General features: G+C 32.7%; 1 pseudogene; it reads right to left on the bottom strand.

Moving 5' to 3' along the window:
• Positions 1–4074: 4074 nt before the first annotated feature.
• On the bottom strand, positions 4075–4736 carry LOC149132161 (uncharacterized; annotated as a pseudogene).
• Positions 4737–17764: the final 13028 nt, after the last annotated feature.

The following is a 17764-nucleotide window of genomic DNA, read 5'->3' as shown; positions in this document are numbered from 1 at the left end:
GAAAGTACTTAAGGAAGCTAACATAGAAACTAAAGAAATAATGGAAAAGTATAACCTGACTGATAGGACGGAACCGCTGGTACCAAGAGAACCAAGATTTATACTCAAGGACCATAAAGTAAATTTCTGGACACAGCCATCACTAAGACTCATATGCCCAACGAGATCGGACATAGGAATATTAAGCAAGAACATTATAAATAACTATCTACCCACAATAACCACTAAGTTAAAGTTAGAATTATGGTCTAATACAGATCAAGTAATTAATTGGTTTAGATCAATTGAACATAAAGAAGAAACAAAATTTATCCAATTTGATATAGCTAACTTTTATAGATCAATTAACCCAATAGTACTAAACAAGGCAATGTGGTTCTTCCATAAAAAAGCAGGCCTCACTAAAGAAGAATTTAAAGTTATAACAGCAGCAAGGAAATCGTTTATTAGCTTTAAAGATAAGATATGGGTAAGGAAAGATACCCCTGGAGCATTTGATGTTGCCATGGGAAGTTCCGACTCAGCTCAAATAGCTGATATGGTGGGATCATTTATCCTCTATGAATTAAATGATCAATTCCCTAGGGTTAGGGGGGGTTTGTATAGAGACGACTGCCTGTTGTATGTTAGGAATTGCTCAAACCAGGAACTACAGAGAATTAAGGGTAGGCTGGCCAGATTTTTCAGCAGAATGGGGATGGGTATAGTTTACGAAGATGATGTCTCAGTAGCAAATTTCCTAGATGTAACATTAGATATGAAGAATAAAACATATAGACCATACCACAAACCCCTAACTAACCTACAGTATATAAGTAAATCAAGTAACCATCCTAGGGCTATAATAGAAAATCTAGTAAAAAATATATCTTTAAGACTCTCCAAACTATCTGCTAACAATAGGGTATTTAATAATGAAGCTAATTTCTATAATGCAGCACTAAATAAGGCAGGATATAAAGAAAGGGTCTCCTATATTGAAAATGGTAGCAAAGGAATTGAAACAACTGACAACAACAACAACAACAACAATAATAATAATAATAATAATAATAATAATAATAATAATAATAATAATAATAATAATAATAGGAATAAACACAAAGTAAATAAACTAAATAAATCAAAGTACCCTCATAAAAACAACATAGGTAACTTAAAATTCTTTAAAAACAACATTAATAACCATGAGGATAGTAATAAGGATAATAAAATCTGGCTCATAATCCCATTTGGGAGAAATATCAGGAGTAATCTGATAGCTAAGTTTAGAGAAGTGATAGGTAGACACTTCCCAAGGAGCTCACACTATGGTAAGATTATCAACACACATATAATCAGATTTGGATTTTCAAATACTAGGAACATAGCACAGATAATAGCAGCACATAACATTAAAATACTTGAGTCTAGGGAAACAGGTATGAATGAGAATTTGAATAATAATATAAATGGCAGTAATAATAATAATAATAATAATAATAATAATAATAATAATAATAATAATAATAATAATAATAGTGAGAATGATAACAATGATGGTAATAATAATAATAATAATAATAATGATAATAATGGTGATAATGATAGTAGTAGTAATAATAATAATAATAATAATAATGGAGGTTCATTTATTAATAATAGGAGTAAGAGCATAATCACAGTAAAAGAGGTAAACCCTAGGAGAATAAAATTTGAAGGACCTAATGCGAAAGTCAAAAATATAATATATCAATGCAAAGTAAAGACTCAAACAGATACCATGGCATACTTGGGGTGCACTTCAGGACAGGTATGCCGTAGAATTTCTAACCATTTCTCATGCTTTAGAGATAGGAAGAAAATGGCTAGCACTAGTCTTAGCAAATACATCTGGGGTCTTAAGGAAAGTAATAAACAGTATTCATTAGAATGGTCTATAATAGCTAGATCAATGCCATATGAGAGAGGAAGAAAGTATTGTTCGCTCTGTACGGTGGAACTGTACCACATACTCTTCTCTAAGGATAAATTGATTAATAAAGTAAAGAATAATGCTCTGAAATGTACGCATATCATAAGAGGTACATTTCGTTGGTATAAATGATCTCAAGATGTGATGAAGTACAGCATGATGTCTCATGTGTGTGCAATTATGCATATATGGATGAGTGCATAAAAGATAGTGTGTGTGTGTGTGTGTGTGTGTATATATGTATGTATGTATATATGTATATGTATATATATATATGTGTATATATATCTGTGTATGTATATGTATGTATGTATATATATATATGTGTATGTGTATATGTGTGTGTGCATGTGTATGTATATATGTATGTGTGTATATATGTATGGGTATATGTATGTGTGTATGTGTATGTATATATATATATATATATATATATATATATATGTGTATATATATATGTATATGTATATGTGTGTGCATGTGTATGTATGCATATGTATACGGGTAATATAGTATAGTAAAGAGAAATAAACAAAATAATTAATCTAGTGGAAATCCACAGGAGAGCAATAAAAATAGAAAATTAAGGAGTTATCTCCCCTATAATAACAAACACGAAAGCTAACGATGTCCTAAAGACCTAATAATAGTTATGTATGTGTTTTTTCGTGTTTTGTTCGAAAGGTAACCACTCCTGAAGAAGTGCCAAACGTCTAAATCCAATGGACCAGTCACTGGATAAGTTTGGCATAGAAATGTTAACATAGAGTGGTGAATAAATCGATATATCGAATTTGAAGTCTCTGTCTCTTTTGAATATGAAAATTTAAGAGTTTAAAAATCTTATGATATATATATATATATATATATATACATATATACACATACATTTATACACATATATACATATATATATATGTCATCCTTCCCATCTTGATCTGCGATACGCACGGACTCGAGTTTCTGGGTATTTACCCGTCCTCAGCGTACGACAATCACCGACCTTCGATGCGAAAAATATCCCGATGCAAATACTTATATATTTTTCCAGTGAAATTATTCACTGATCTCGAAAAAGTGAAAACAAGCAATGTTAAATCTCTGAACGAGGTATTAACAGTAACTGCACGATATAAGTATTTGCATCGGGATATTTTTCGTATCGAAGGTCGGCGATTGTCGTACACTGAGGACAGATAAATACCCAGAAACTCGAGTCCGTGCATATCGCAGATCAAGATGGGAAGGATGACTTCCCTTTGCAAATACAGACAGGACACAGATGTGTGTCAATAGCCAGCTGGAGGAGATGTTCTCCTGGAGCTAAAAGCAACAGTAACATCCACCCTTAGGAGTCAGCCACATTTAAGTAGCAAATATACTTCACCTTGTCGTGCAGTTACTGTTAATACCTCGTTCAGACATTTAACATTGCTTATATATATATATATATATATATTATTCAAAAAAATTCCAACTCTGTCTATTTTTTATGTTTTATTTATATTATAAAATTAATGTGGGATATAGAATATGGAATATATAGTATATATAGTAAAATGAAATGAAATATTGAATGTCTTATTGAATAAATGAAATATTGAATATTAAATATTTAAGGACTAGTATACTTTCCTGCTTTCTAGCAGTCTTCAAGGTCCCGTGTGACAGAAGTGTTTCAACTGTAGTTGACTGGCTGTCTTTTTGCCCTTTATACACATTCCTTTGGACAGCAGCAGTAGGTGTTTGGCTATTTTTAGAGATGATACCAAGTTTATTTTTAGAAATGATGACATTTGAGAGATTTTTTGTGTTTTAGTTATAGGGATAAGATTTAAAAAACCCCAAGTAAGATTAATTTAATCATTGTTTGTTAAGCTTGGGTTTCAATTTCTTAATAAAGTCCTTTTCTCTCCGTTTTCTCTCAATTTTATTCAGGTTGTAAAGTTTATGAAATGGAAATATCATAAAAGTTTTTTGACCACATATTGCCAGATGGTTACTCAGTGGTATTTGGTGGACCTCTGGATTTTTAATCTGTTGTCGATGCACACACGAGCATTCTGATAGTGCATTACCTGTCTGGCCAATTTGGGCATTTGATGCAGTAGATTAGGTTTCTACTTTTGCATTTTCGCGTTTATGAATATTTTCCCTGTTTTTGTGTTCATATATGGGCCGGTATGAATTAATTGGCATGTACCACATCGGCCATCATTGCATTTAGACACAGTGAATGTTTGATTTTTGTTGCTGAGGTCAGACCTTGCCTTTGTTAATAGTTTTTTCAAGTTTTTAGGTTGTCTCTTACTGAGAACTATACTTTGATCTGTAATGATATTTCTCAATTCCTTACTTTGTGCAAGGATTGGAAGATTTGCTTTAGCAATATTGAAGCTGTTCTGGTGGCATGGATTTTGTGTCACTATAAATGGTATGATTTGTTCTTGTTTTTCTCTTCTTTGCGGTTTCCTCAGTTGTTGTATGGGTATTTTCGAAGCCCGCTGAATACCATTTTCTATAAGTAGTGATGGGTATTTTTGTTTGAGCAGAAATTCTTTCAGTTCCATCAGGCACTGATTTCTGGTCTTTAGATCCTCTACAATGGTATACATTCTTCTGGCTAAGCAGTATGGGATGTTACGTTTTGTATGCGGTGGATGGCATTATTTAAAATTCAGGTATTGGTGTGTATGTGTGTGTTTATAATATATATCTGTGGTAATGGCGGTGTTCTTTTTACCAAATTACCATCTAGAGATGGTAATTTGGTATTGCTCATCTCCTTTGTAAATTGGATGGATGGGTGTAGGTTGTTCAGGAGGGTGTTGAATTCTTCCAATGTTTTGAGATTTTGTCCAGATTATAAAGCAATCGTCAAGGTATCTCTTCCATGCTTTTTCAATATACTTCCTAAATTCAGTGCTGTATCTCTCCTCTATTTCCTGGTAGAGTTTTTGTTCTAAGTATCCCATCACCGAATTTGCATAAATGGGAGCAAACCTCGTTCCCATAGCCGTGCCTTTAATTTGGATATAGTTCTTTCCATTGAAGAAGAAAGTGTTGTTTTCCAGAATAAGTCTCACTGAGTCTAATATAAATGTCACTGTGAATCTGTTGGGAATTACTTCTCTATGTTTATCTACCCAGTATTTGATCACCTTTATTCCTAAATCATGTGGGATATTGGTGTACAGGCTTACTACATCAAAGCTTAGTAGGATTGAATTTGTTTCAGTGGTTTTGGGAAGATGGGATAGAAAGTCGATGTCATCCCGTTTCACATCTTGGTTCAACTTTGATAATGTTCTTTTTCTAATTTCCGTGTCTTCCGTTGCCACTAGCCCTTTAACGAATATTAAACACTTGAACATATCTGGCGTTAATTCTTCTAACTTGAACCTTTCGCAAGCCTTGTTAACCATACCAGCATATGTCACAAAATTATCAGACTCGTTTTTCTTTAAGTTTAAGCATTCCCATCGAATGTTAGACTGTGAACTTTTCTCGCTAAAAATATTCCTCAAAATATTTATCGTTTCCTCAAAACACAATTCCGCGGGCTTTCTCGGCAAAATAAAGTTACAAAAATTTTGTGTTCTGGAGTAGCAAGCTTTCGCAAAAGGAGTCTTACCTTCCTGTCGCTAGGCCATCCCTTGCATTCCTCTCGGAATGTATCTTCGTATCGTCTGTAATATGCAGCAAAAGTAGTTCCTTCATCTGGATTGTACTGAAATTTTTCGATGGAATTTGCAACACCATCTGCTGAAAATGATTCTGTCGCATTTCTCGCCTGCAGTAACAATTCTGTTAACTTCTGTAGTTGCTGCTGCTGCTGCTCTTGTTGTTTCACTACAGCTTTCAGTAACTCTTCCATTTTTGGTGCTATTAGAAACCTCATCGCCACTGTTATGTCTCAAGCTACTGCTATCTAGCACCTTCGGATGATCTCTACTCAACCGCTACACAACAGCTACTCAACTGCTACTCAACACACCTACCACGGCCAGACTACCTCTATTTATATGTCTTGGGTGGATCCTACTTCTTCGCTTGGGGGTGTCGACACAACAATACCCAACCTGTCCCTTGCTTTCAATTTGAGGATAATACAACCTTCTATCCTCACTGCACAGTCATTCCCTGATTCCTTTGTGATGTAAAAATTTCCTTTCAATGAATTGTATTTTCCTTATTTTACACATTTATCATAGGTATTCAGCACTTTTTCTACTTGTACATTTTGAATTGATAAATATGGGGAATTTAATTTCTTTTGCCTTAAAAAAGTTACTTTTTTTGAAATTTCCTTTGTTCTTTCTTTCCTTCCTTTGGTGGTACCTCCAAGGAACAGATAGCAAGTTTCATTGGTATCCTGCAGTTGTTTTCCAAAGAGTGCTCTTCTTTTCCTATGTGAATCTTGAAATTGCAGGAGATTATTCGTCCAGATTTGTTTGTTTCTATTAGTGACACAAGCATTTCTCTTATACGACACTAGCAGAAATACCCGGCGTTGCCCATGTTACATGCAATTGAAGAATTAGACTTTTCTGTTATATTTTCTCTAATGAACTGGAATACCTATGATTCGAATTTCATCAAAATTGCAGATGAGGGTTCTTTCACTCTTTACACACCCTAAAAAAGTTCTAATCATGACACATGTATCCCATACTACTGATCTTTATGCACAGATTCCAAAATTCCAGTCTTATGGAACCTGTTAAAAGGATTTTGCTCCTGAAAAATGGAGGTCACGGAGCTCTAAAATGTGGGAGTTAAGGCCCCTATTGGGGATATGTGTCTTAATGTCAACCAGAGAAGTTGAATTGTTGAGAATCTTTCTAACGTGGGTCTTATATCTATTGTTTGAATTTCTTTGAAATAGGAAATATATGTATGTTCACTGGGTTTGTAAAAGAGAGCAAAGCTACAGGAAACTAAAAGACGAATGATCACAATAAGCAGTCAGCTAGCCTACTCTAGTTGTTACCACTCCCAGTGTAGGATTCCTCACCATACAGGTGACAGGTACAGCCGTAAGATGCATTACAGATCTATAGCAATTGGAAGGGTGTGACCCAACTCAAATAAACATTAACAACTGTGTGACGTGAGGGCTAAGGAGAACTGGAAGTGTCACCTCTGGAGTTTGCAACTGACCACTATACTGATAGGTAACTGGACAATAAATTTACAATCTATAAATGGCTATGAATAACCAGTCACTCATCTGGGAAGGCCTTGAAATCAATGTTACCATCGAGGGACTATCTCTGACCCAGTGATAATAAAAAGGAGGTCTGCAACCAAATAACTTTACTGAACACTTTGCAACTGAATCAGTGGAGGCAAAGATGCCTCTCCTTTACTTGACAATTTATGCACCACATTGCAGAAATCACAATCTAAGTATATCTCAAAGCAAAGTCTTATACTGTTGTACCATTGAATTACAAATAATGCTCATCTTTTATGATCGGGTGACCCTACAGCTCCCAAGAGCACAACTGTATTCATCTTTGCTTAGATAAGATAACTAAATTGTGGGTGTTAATTCCCCATGAAGAGGTTTCTGTAACTTCTGAGAAGATGAAATTTCAGAAATATTACTTCATTTGTGTGTAATATCTATGGTTAAAATTTCATCAATAGCCAAAATATATGATTTTTTATGGGGGTTATGACCATTATGTATAGAATATAATTTCCAAATTTCATAAAGATCCATTAAACTAGTTTTGATTCATAAAAAATGAGTAAATTTGGGAGTTAAGGCCCCCATTAGGGGGTCTTAGAATCCTCACGAGAAGTGGAAACTTTGAGAATACTTCTTGATGTGTGTCAATTACCCATGGTTGAAATTTCATCATCATTGAAAATTTATGAATTTTCATGAGGGTTCTGCCCCCTTTAAGCCATCTCAAATTCAAACCAAACATATTGCATTATACCTGCTCTTATGCATTGAATCTAAGTTCCAAATATCATAAGGATCCATTCAGTAATTTTGGTCCATGAAATTGTATGAAACACACAGCATTACCCTTCTCCCTAGGCTTGGATTTTGTGTTCCAAATTTGATTAGGATTGGTGCAGCAGTTTTCGAATGTATAAGTAACACACGAACACACATAAAGACATTGACTTTTATATAATAGATATGAATATGCACATATACATACATGTATGTGTGTGTGTGTGTGTGTGTGTGTGTATTATATATATGTATATATATATATATATATATATATATATATATATATATATATATATATATACACACACACACACACTCAAAAAGATAGATTGATAGATACAACTGACTGGGAAAACAAAAATATGAAACACTGCCTAGTGCTTTTTTTTTCTAGTTTGATAAGCCTGGTACTTATTCTATCAGTTTCTTCTTGTCAAACCAGTAAGCTATGGGGATGTAAATAAACGAACACCAGTTGTGAAGCAGTGACGAGGGGAAAAAACAGAGACAAAGACACACACATACACTTACATATATACATACACATATATGATTGATTTCTTTCAGTTTCTGTTTACGAAATCCACTGACAGGGCATTTGTTGGTCTGAGGCTATAACAGAAGACACATGCCAAGTCACCACACAGTGGCACTGAACCCAGGACCATGTGTTTTGGAACCAAGTTTCTTACCACACAGCCACACCTGCACCTAATTTGTTAGGTCACTGCGTCATTTTTTCACTCCAAGAAATTCCTAATAACGAATATAATCCATAAAACTACACGAGTAAACATTTTCTCCCTAATAAAATCTAATTTCCTTTTTCTAATACAAATCCTTTCAACTCCTACTTTCTCTTATGAACCTGTACAAACAATCCCCCATATATATACACTTAAGACTTAGTTGTGGGTTGGGAGTTTGATCGGCAGATGTCATTATTATTATTATTATTATTATTATTATTATTATTATTTTAAATTTTTCCCACAAGGGTGGCTTCGGGAAGGTGGAGAATAGTCGATATATCGACCCCTGTGTCCAACTGGTACTTATTTTTTAGACCCCAAAAGGATGAAAAGCAAAGTCGACTTCGGCGGAATTTGAACTCAGAACGTAGAGATGGGTACAAACCTCCCGTCGCTACACTGATTCTGCAGAACAGGGTTGAATGTGAAAACCAACTTTGAAGTGTAAATCAGTGAACTTCATTACAAATGTGGGTAATTTTTCAGATTAACACCCGCACGATTTTCCCTAGGGTGTTAGGGTTACGGTTTTGGGGTCAGGGTTAGTGTTTTAGGATTACGGTTACGGTTAGGGTTACGATGAGGGTTACTGTTATAGTTACGATTTTAGGGTCAGGGTTAGGGTTTAAGGATTACGGTTACGTAATCGTGCGGAATTTTTTGCGGAGGGTGAAAGTGTAAACAAGAACAGAGTAGTGAGAACAAGACAGTAAAAAACAGTAAGAACAGGACAGTGAGAACAAGACAGTAAAGACAAACGGTGAGGGCTGTTAAGCCAAGACGATAGAAAAATTATTATGAATGATTAAGAGAAGAGACAGAAAATGTATGTCTTTTCTAGAAAAAGGCATATTTTTCTAGAAAAGACGTATTATAGACAGAAAATGTATGTCTTTTCTAGAAAAAGACATATTTTTCTAGAAAAGACGTATTATATAGGGGTACAAAAATTTAGGTTTATCTAAAGGCAATTATAAAATACTAAGAAGTATTAAAATGATCAGGTAGCGTAGAACACTATAGAAATGGAATAAAATAGCTAAATCACTAAAAACCATGATGAAGTATATATACAACTTAGTAACATCAATAGAGACAGCTTATGGACAATGTATAATAATTCAAGTAATTTAAAACTAAAAATTGTTTATTTATTTATTTAGCTTGTATCTATAAAGACTGATACCCGGTATTAGTTAAAAGAATATTGATGTTATAGGACATACTAATTATATACTAATTTTAAATTAAGAGTTATAATATAGATTTTAAAAGGTATTAGTGTTAATCCGTACATGATATTATAGTTTCTTAGGAGTACTTAATTAGAAGGGCTACTTAAATAAAGGCCAATATAAATACTAAGATCAGGAGGGTGGAACACTTTAAGAAAAGGATAAAACAAGTAATTACTAAAACTATTTTAAACAATATAGCTATAGGGTTATCGAGAAGATTTAGCATTGACGCAAAAGAACAAATTAACTATATATTAATTAAATTGTAATCTAACGAAGTAGCTAATTGTCTTTGCCTTCAAAATGCGGAGTAGATGGAACAGGGACAACTGACGAAGGGTTATACTCTTTATGTTGCATGTCTTGTTTCCCTATTTGTTTTTTTCGTTGTTCGAAAAAAGTTCATTTTCTGTTTTCGTTTCTCATTGTGTTTAACGTTTTTTTTATGATGTCCTGTACCCATATATGCATGTATGTATATATATAGATGTAGGTATGTACATATATGTATGGATATATGCATATGTTTATATATTATTTATATTATTATATGATCAAGCGACACGCATCCTTTTCCAAGTAAGTTTTATCCTAATTTTTATATATATATATATATATAGATATATACATATACATACATATATATGTATATATATATATGTGTGTATATATATATATATGTGTGTATATATATATATATGTGTGTATATATATATATATATATATATATATATATATATATATATATATATATATATATATGTATATATTTGTTCATATGATGATATCTCCACAATGTGTTGATGATGAGAAAAACATGTAATCGTTACCAATATAACAAGAGATTTCACCACAAGAAGTCTAAAGTAGACTCCTTAAGGATTAACGGGTCTATATAGGGATGACTGTCTTCTATATATTAGGAATAGCTCCAACCAGCAACTACAGAGGATTAAGGGTAGATTGGCTAGATTTTTTCGTAGAATGGGGATGAACATCATTTATGAAGACGATATTTCTGCAGCAATTAAAAATGAGACATATAGACCATATCATAAACCTTTAACTAACCTAAAATATATAAATAAGTGGAGTAACCATCCTAGAAAAATTATTGATAATTTAGTTTAAAATATTTCATTAAGACTCTCTAGATTATCTGCTAATGATAAGATTTTTGATAATGAAGCTCAATTCTATAATTCGGCATTAAATAGGGCAGGATACAAAGAGAAGGTTTACTATATTGAAACTGATAGTAACAACGTTAAGACAGATAAGAATAATAGGTATAAGAATAAACTTAGTGGAAATAAGGAAGATAAACCCAGGAATATCCATAAACGTAACATAGGTAAATAATACTAAAGATGATAATGTTTGGTTCATAGTCCCTTTTGGTAGGAATGTTAAATCTAACTTGATTGCACAGTTTAGAGAGGTGATAAGCAGACATTTCCCAAAGAATTCACACTATGGTAAAATTATTAATACACATACCATTAGATTTGGTTTTTCAAACACTATGAACTTATCCCAAATAATTGCAGCTCATAATTTTAAAATACTTAAATCAAAAGGAATAGGGGGTGGATAGCGATATGAACCCTGATATAAATGATAATAATAATAATAACAATATTAATAATAATAATAATGGTAATGATAATCGGAATATGATTACAGTAACAGAGGTCAACCCCAGAAGATTGAAGTTTGAAGGCCTTAATGCGAGAGTTAGAAATGTAGTTTATCAATGTAAGGTAAGGACTCAGACAGATGTTAGGCGATACCTGGGATGTACTTCGGGACAAATCTGTAAAAGATTATCTAATCATTATAGTACCTTTAGAGATAGAAGTAAAATAGCAAGCACTAGTCTTAGTAAATTCATTTGGGAACTGAAAGAACAAAAAAAGCAATATTCGTTAGAATGGTCGGTCATGTACGGGAGGTCTTTCCCGTACAACAAGGGTAGGAGATATTGTTCGTTATGTAAATAAGAACTATATTTCATATTATTCTCTAAGGGTAAGTTGATAAATAAACTAACAAATAATGCTCTAAGATGTACACATTTTCCAAGACACACATTTCGCTGGTTTAAATAAATTGCAATATGACCGGGTATTATAGTACATTATAGTATAATATTAGGTCTTAAGGCAGGCCATATCAATGTATAATTTACCAATAGCAGTTGTGGTTTTTGCAAAAGCTTCTTGAGATAATATAGTATAGATTTCCATTGTAATAGGGGATTGTTTATAATTTATTAATGATATTATTAATATTATTAATAATATTATGAGGGGTTGTCTCCACTTAATGGACCTTTATTTAAGGAGGAATTTATTTAACGAGTTATTTAAGGACAAATTTGAATATGGACTGGACTTAAAGACGATGTTTTGGTGTTTACCTTTTGTTCTTAAACCTTTTTTCCCCCTGAAGACGTGTAAGGCAATTTATATGTTTGACTTGAATTTGACAGTTAAATATAGCCTTATACAGAAATGTTGACATAGGAATAAATTTCTTTTAAATTTAAAATTTTGGATATATATATATATATATATATATATATATATATATATATATATTCATTAGAAATGCAGAGACGTCTATAATAGGACATCTACTCGCTAGAAATAGCAGCAAAAATACTACATACCACAAAAGTTAGGGATAATTTCGAAAGGAAATGAAAAATAAAAACTTTTACCAATCTATATTCTGTACCATGGTTTCAAGTCAATTTTAGTAAGATAAAGATTATATCTTACAAGGTCAGACTTTCGTCAGCAGAATTGACCAGACAACATATGAAGCACGAATCAGTACGCCGCATGGTTCGTGTTTTTATGTCTAATTTTTCAAAATATACCGCGTATTTACGGTTTACCTAATCGGCAGCAAATACAAAAATGCAAAATGCCGAAATTCCTACAGAAAATCATCCAAAAAGAATTTTATCATTATTAATAAATTGATAAATTATAGGGTGGCAAAGAAAATTTTAGAAATTTTATTTACCACCAGTGGCCTAGCGAGAGTAAAAACAGTCAATAGACTATGTATTATTCATTAGAAATGCAGAGACGTCTATAATAGGACATCTACTCGCTAGAAATAGCAGCAAAAATACTACATACCACAAAAGTTAGGGATAATTTCGAAAGGAAATGAAAAATAAAAACTTTTACCAATCTATATTCTGTACCATGGTTTCAAGTCAATTTTAGTAAGATAAAGATTATATCTTACAAGGTCAGACTTTCGTCAGCAGAATTGACCAGACAACATATGAAGCACGAATCAGTACGCCGCATGGTTCGTGTTTTTATGTCTAATTTTTCAAAATATACCGCGTATTTACGGTTTACCTAATCGGCAGCAAATACAAAAATGCAAAATGCCGAAATTCCTACAGAAAATCATCCAAAAAGAATTTTATCATTATTAATAAATTGATAAATTATAGGGTGGCAAAGAAAATTTTAGAAATTTTATTTACCACCAGTGGCCTAGCGAGAGTAAAAACAGTCAATAGACTATGTATTATTCATTAGAAATGCAGAGACGTCTATAATAGGACATCTACTCGCTAGAAATAGCAGCAAAAATACTACATACCACAAAAGTTAGGGATAATTTCGAAAGGAAATGAAAAATAAAAACTTTTACCAATCTATATTCTGTACCATGGTTTCAAGTCAATTTTAGTAAGATAAAGATTATATCTTACAAGGTCAGACTTTCGTCAGCAGAATTGACCAGACAACATATGAAGCACGAATCAGTACGCCGCATGGTTCGTGTTTTTATGTCTAATTTTTATATATATATATATATATATATATATATCTTTATGTATTGTAATTGGTTCTTTGAAGCGTTATAATGTGAAGCTATAAAAAAGACTTTTGAATGATTAAGCGTATTAGGTGTGGGGCATAGAAGTCACATAAAAATTTTCATTGAATTTACAGCTTGAATGTTTTCTGTTGCTGTTACAACTGTTACAAGCACCTCCTAAAATTGTTATATATATATAAAAGTCTTTTTTATAGCTTCACATTATAATACTTCAAAGAACCAATTTCAATACATAAAGATATATATATGTAAGGAACGACCGTGCGAACATATAATAACATGATCAAAGACAGGCCGTCATACAAAGAAAAGTGTGTATGTGGGTGATACATGTGTGTATGAGTGTTTACAGCAGATAGAAAGAGAGTCAATAACACGTGAGCAATTATACCAGTTGTTTAGTACACTATAGGAAAAGTTCTGTATTTGAAATGAGTTGGCTGAGTGTGGCAGAGCTGATCACTAGTTGTGATGTCGTGGCATCGATGCCGGGCCGTGATTCTTGTTATACAGATGTTCGTCGCTGGCTGAGAATTTCTTGTCTGTTTAAGAACTCTTGTCTGTTTATTTATCGTGGTGAAGCTGAGTCACCTAACAGGATCGAAGAGAGAGATGTGCCGCGGTAGTTTGGTGTGGTGTACATAGTAAGTCGTGTTGACGCTGGTGGTGTAGAGGCTGCTTGGTAGTAGTCGTAGAAACGTGTTGCTGATATGGCGACGGCGGTGGTCATCGTTGGCTGGACGAAGCTGTTGAAGTGGTCGCTGGAACTGCTGCTGCTGTCGTGTGGTACACGGAACAGTTCTCAAAGAGAAACTGGACCGAGACCAATTTGTTGGGTATGAGTTGATCTATTTATAGCGTTAAGAGAGCTCCAAGACGGTGATAGAATTTTACTCTATCACGTGACCTTATTAGGGGCTGTGATTGGTCAGTTTGCGTTCTGGCGGGAACGGTTCGAAGAAGTTGCCGATTCGAATAATAATCAGTCACGTGATGACAAGGAATGGGTTCTCTGCTACGCTCGCATTTATTTATATTTAAATGAGAAGATTGTATGTAATGGCGATAGTAGTTTTGTATCTAATGGCGATAGGTAGTTTCACTACATATATATATATATATATATATAAATATATATATATATATATATATATATATATATATATATATATATATATATATAATAATAATAATATTAGGGACAAAATCCAAAATTACAGGTAAAAACTCAATTAAAATCAATTTATAAAAAATTAAAATTAAATTGAGCTTTATAGATAAAATATATATAAAATATATAGTTTTAGGGAAAATAACCAATTTTCAAGAACTCATCGATGAAAATCCACTATCACATATAGAATAATTAACAATTTAAAGTACAATAAATGAGTATAATATAAAGCAAAGTAAATATCATAAGATAAATATAATAAAATGATTACACGTGTTTCATAACTAATTTTCAAATAGAAAGGAAATTTAAATCGATTAAAATCAATTGAAATTATCGAAAATTAAATTCTATTAAAAAATATAGCTAATCGTCAGATCTTAAGTAGAACAATAATTAGATATATATATCTCAACCAACAATAAGTACCAAATGAATTAATATGAAATACTTATTTTATAAAGATAGAAAAATTATTAAAAATATCAAAATAATAACCATTCAATAATCCTCCCTTCCTCCATTATAATAACATGTATATTATATACAAAAAACAGCTTACATAAATTATCATTGTTTTAAATTATCTTTGTTTTAAATACAATTTGAACGAGTTTAAGTTTAAAATAATAATGAAGATAAAATTAGTACATATTTAACCGGTGTAATAGTTAAAGCTATACTATTTAAAGCTAAAAACGTTTATTTAATTATCATTAAAAATCAATTGAATAATAGAAAAATACAAGAATATTTATTTCTACAAACGTAAGAATAAAAATATAAATGAAAAAATTATGAATGAAAAAATTAGGAAAGAAAAAAATTATTAAGTATTTAGTCAAAAAAAATGTTTAACTTCTTGCATAGTTCGAGCCCACAGCAACATAATATCTCCTCCACTATTTAAGTATTACGTGTCAAAAGTGAAACAAAAACACTCATGTCGAATACTTTCACTTTAAAAATGAAACTATTCCACTAACTGAAACAATCACATTTCGATACTGTAATGACAGATACTTTCAGAGAGAGAGAAAGAGAGAGAGAGAGAAAGAGAGAGAGAGGGAGAGAGAAGAGAGAGAGAGAGAGAGAGAGAGAGAGAGAGAGAGAGAGAGAGAGAGAGAGAGAGAGAGAGAGAGAGATGTATACGTATACATATAGATGTATATGTACACCATTTCGATAGAGAGAAAGAGAGAGAGAGAGATGTATATGTATACATATAGATGTATATGTACACGTATATGTATAGATATATATATAGAGAGATCTATATGCATACATGTATATGTATACATATGTGTAGATGTATATATATATAGATGTACATGTAATATGTACACATATATACATATATACATGCATACAGATATCTATACATATATATACACCCATCACACACACATACACATGCACACAAACACACACATTAGTCATTTGTTTTCTTATCCAAAACTACGTCAAAAGTACTGAATGGATCTTTATGAAATTTGAAAATTATATTCTTTGCATAACGGCCATAACTCCCATGAAAATTCATATATTTTTGATGTTGTTGAAATTTTAACCCGAACATAACAGATGAGCATTATTTGTAATTCAACGGTACAACAGTGTAAGACTACCCTTTCAGATATACTTACATTGTGATTTCTGCAATGTGGTGCATAAATTGTCAAGTAAATGAGACGCATCTTTGCCTCCATTGATTCACTTGCAAAGTGTTGACTAAAATTATTTCGTTGCAGACCTCCTTTGAGTCTTTTTATTAACACTGCGACACACATAGTCCCCAGTTGGTAACGTTGATTTCAAGGCCTTCCCAGATGAGAGACTGGTTGTTCTAAGACATTTATCGATTGTAAATATTTTCTTCCCAGTTACCTATCGGTATAGTGGTCATTTGCAAACTCCAGAGGCGACACTTTCATTTCCCTTTACTCCAGACGTCACACGTTGTTATTTCAATTGGGTCATGCCCTTCCAATTGCTATAGATCCGTAATGCATCTTACAGCTGTGCCTGTTACCTGTATGGTGAGGAATCCTACATGTATTGAGAATGTGTGTGTGTGTGTGTGTGTGTGTGTGTGTGTGTGTGTGTGTCTGTCTGTGTGAATCCTTAAAACTTGAGAACTACACAACCAATTTCATTCAAATTTTACACATGTCTTACTTAGCGTCCCGGTTGTGTTTTAATCAAAAACAATTTCTAACTTATGGCATACTTTCAGTCCACAGCAACATTATATCTCTTCCACTATTTAAGTATTACGTGTCAAAAATGAAACAAAAACACTGATGTCAATTCGAACCGGAATCTCCAAAACATTGTCCCCTTACATCTCATTCTCATTTAAGTACCACGGCAGGTAAATACAAATTAATTCTCACGACGATATAATGGAAGATGGTAACATACATTAACCACATGCTACCCTGTCAAGTCAAATATATTGTCATCCAATTCAACTCTAACCTTCCTACCCTAACGACAGTTCTAAGGACCCAACACGACTATAGCACCACTTAACTGCTATCCGTTCTAATACCACTTCATTATTACCGCAGCATTTGCAAGTTTGTAACTTATCTACACTTACATAATAACCATTCCATTAACATTTCATACTTCACAGTGTACTCACTGCATTTCATCATGCCACGAAGAAAGACTTCTTCAATTGGACGCAAAACTGCGAAAGGTGCAACATTATCAGCAAGAAGGGCAAATGAATCGTCATTGGAAACTGACATTAGACGATCACAAAATGCTGAACGTACA

The sequence above is a fragment of the Octopus bimaculoides genome, chromosome Z (genome assembly GCF_046866305.1).
Source record: "Octopus bimaculoides isolate indiv1 chromosome Z, ASM4686630v1, whole genome shotgun sequence".
NCBI classification, from domain to species: domain Eukaryota; kingdom Metazoa; phylum Mollusca; class Cephalopoda; order Octopoda; family Octopodidae; genus Octopus; species Octopus bimaculoides.
This window is presented reverse-complemented; position numbering and strand designations above follow the sequence as displayed.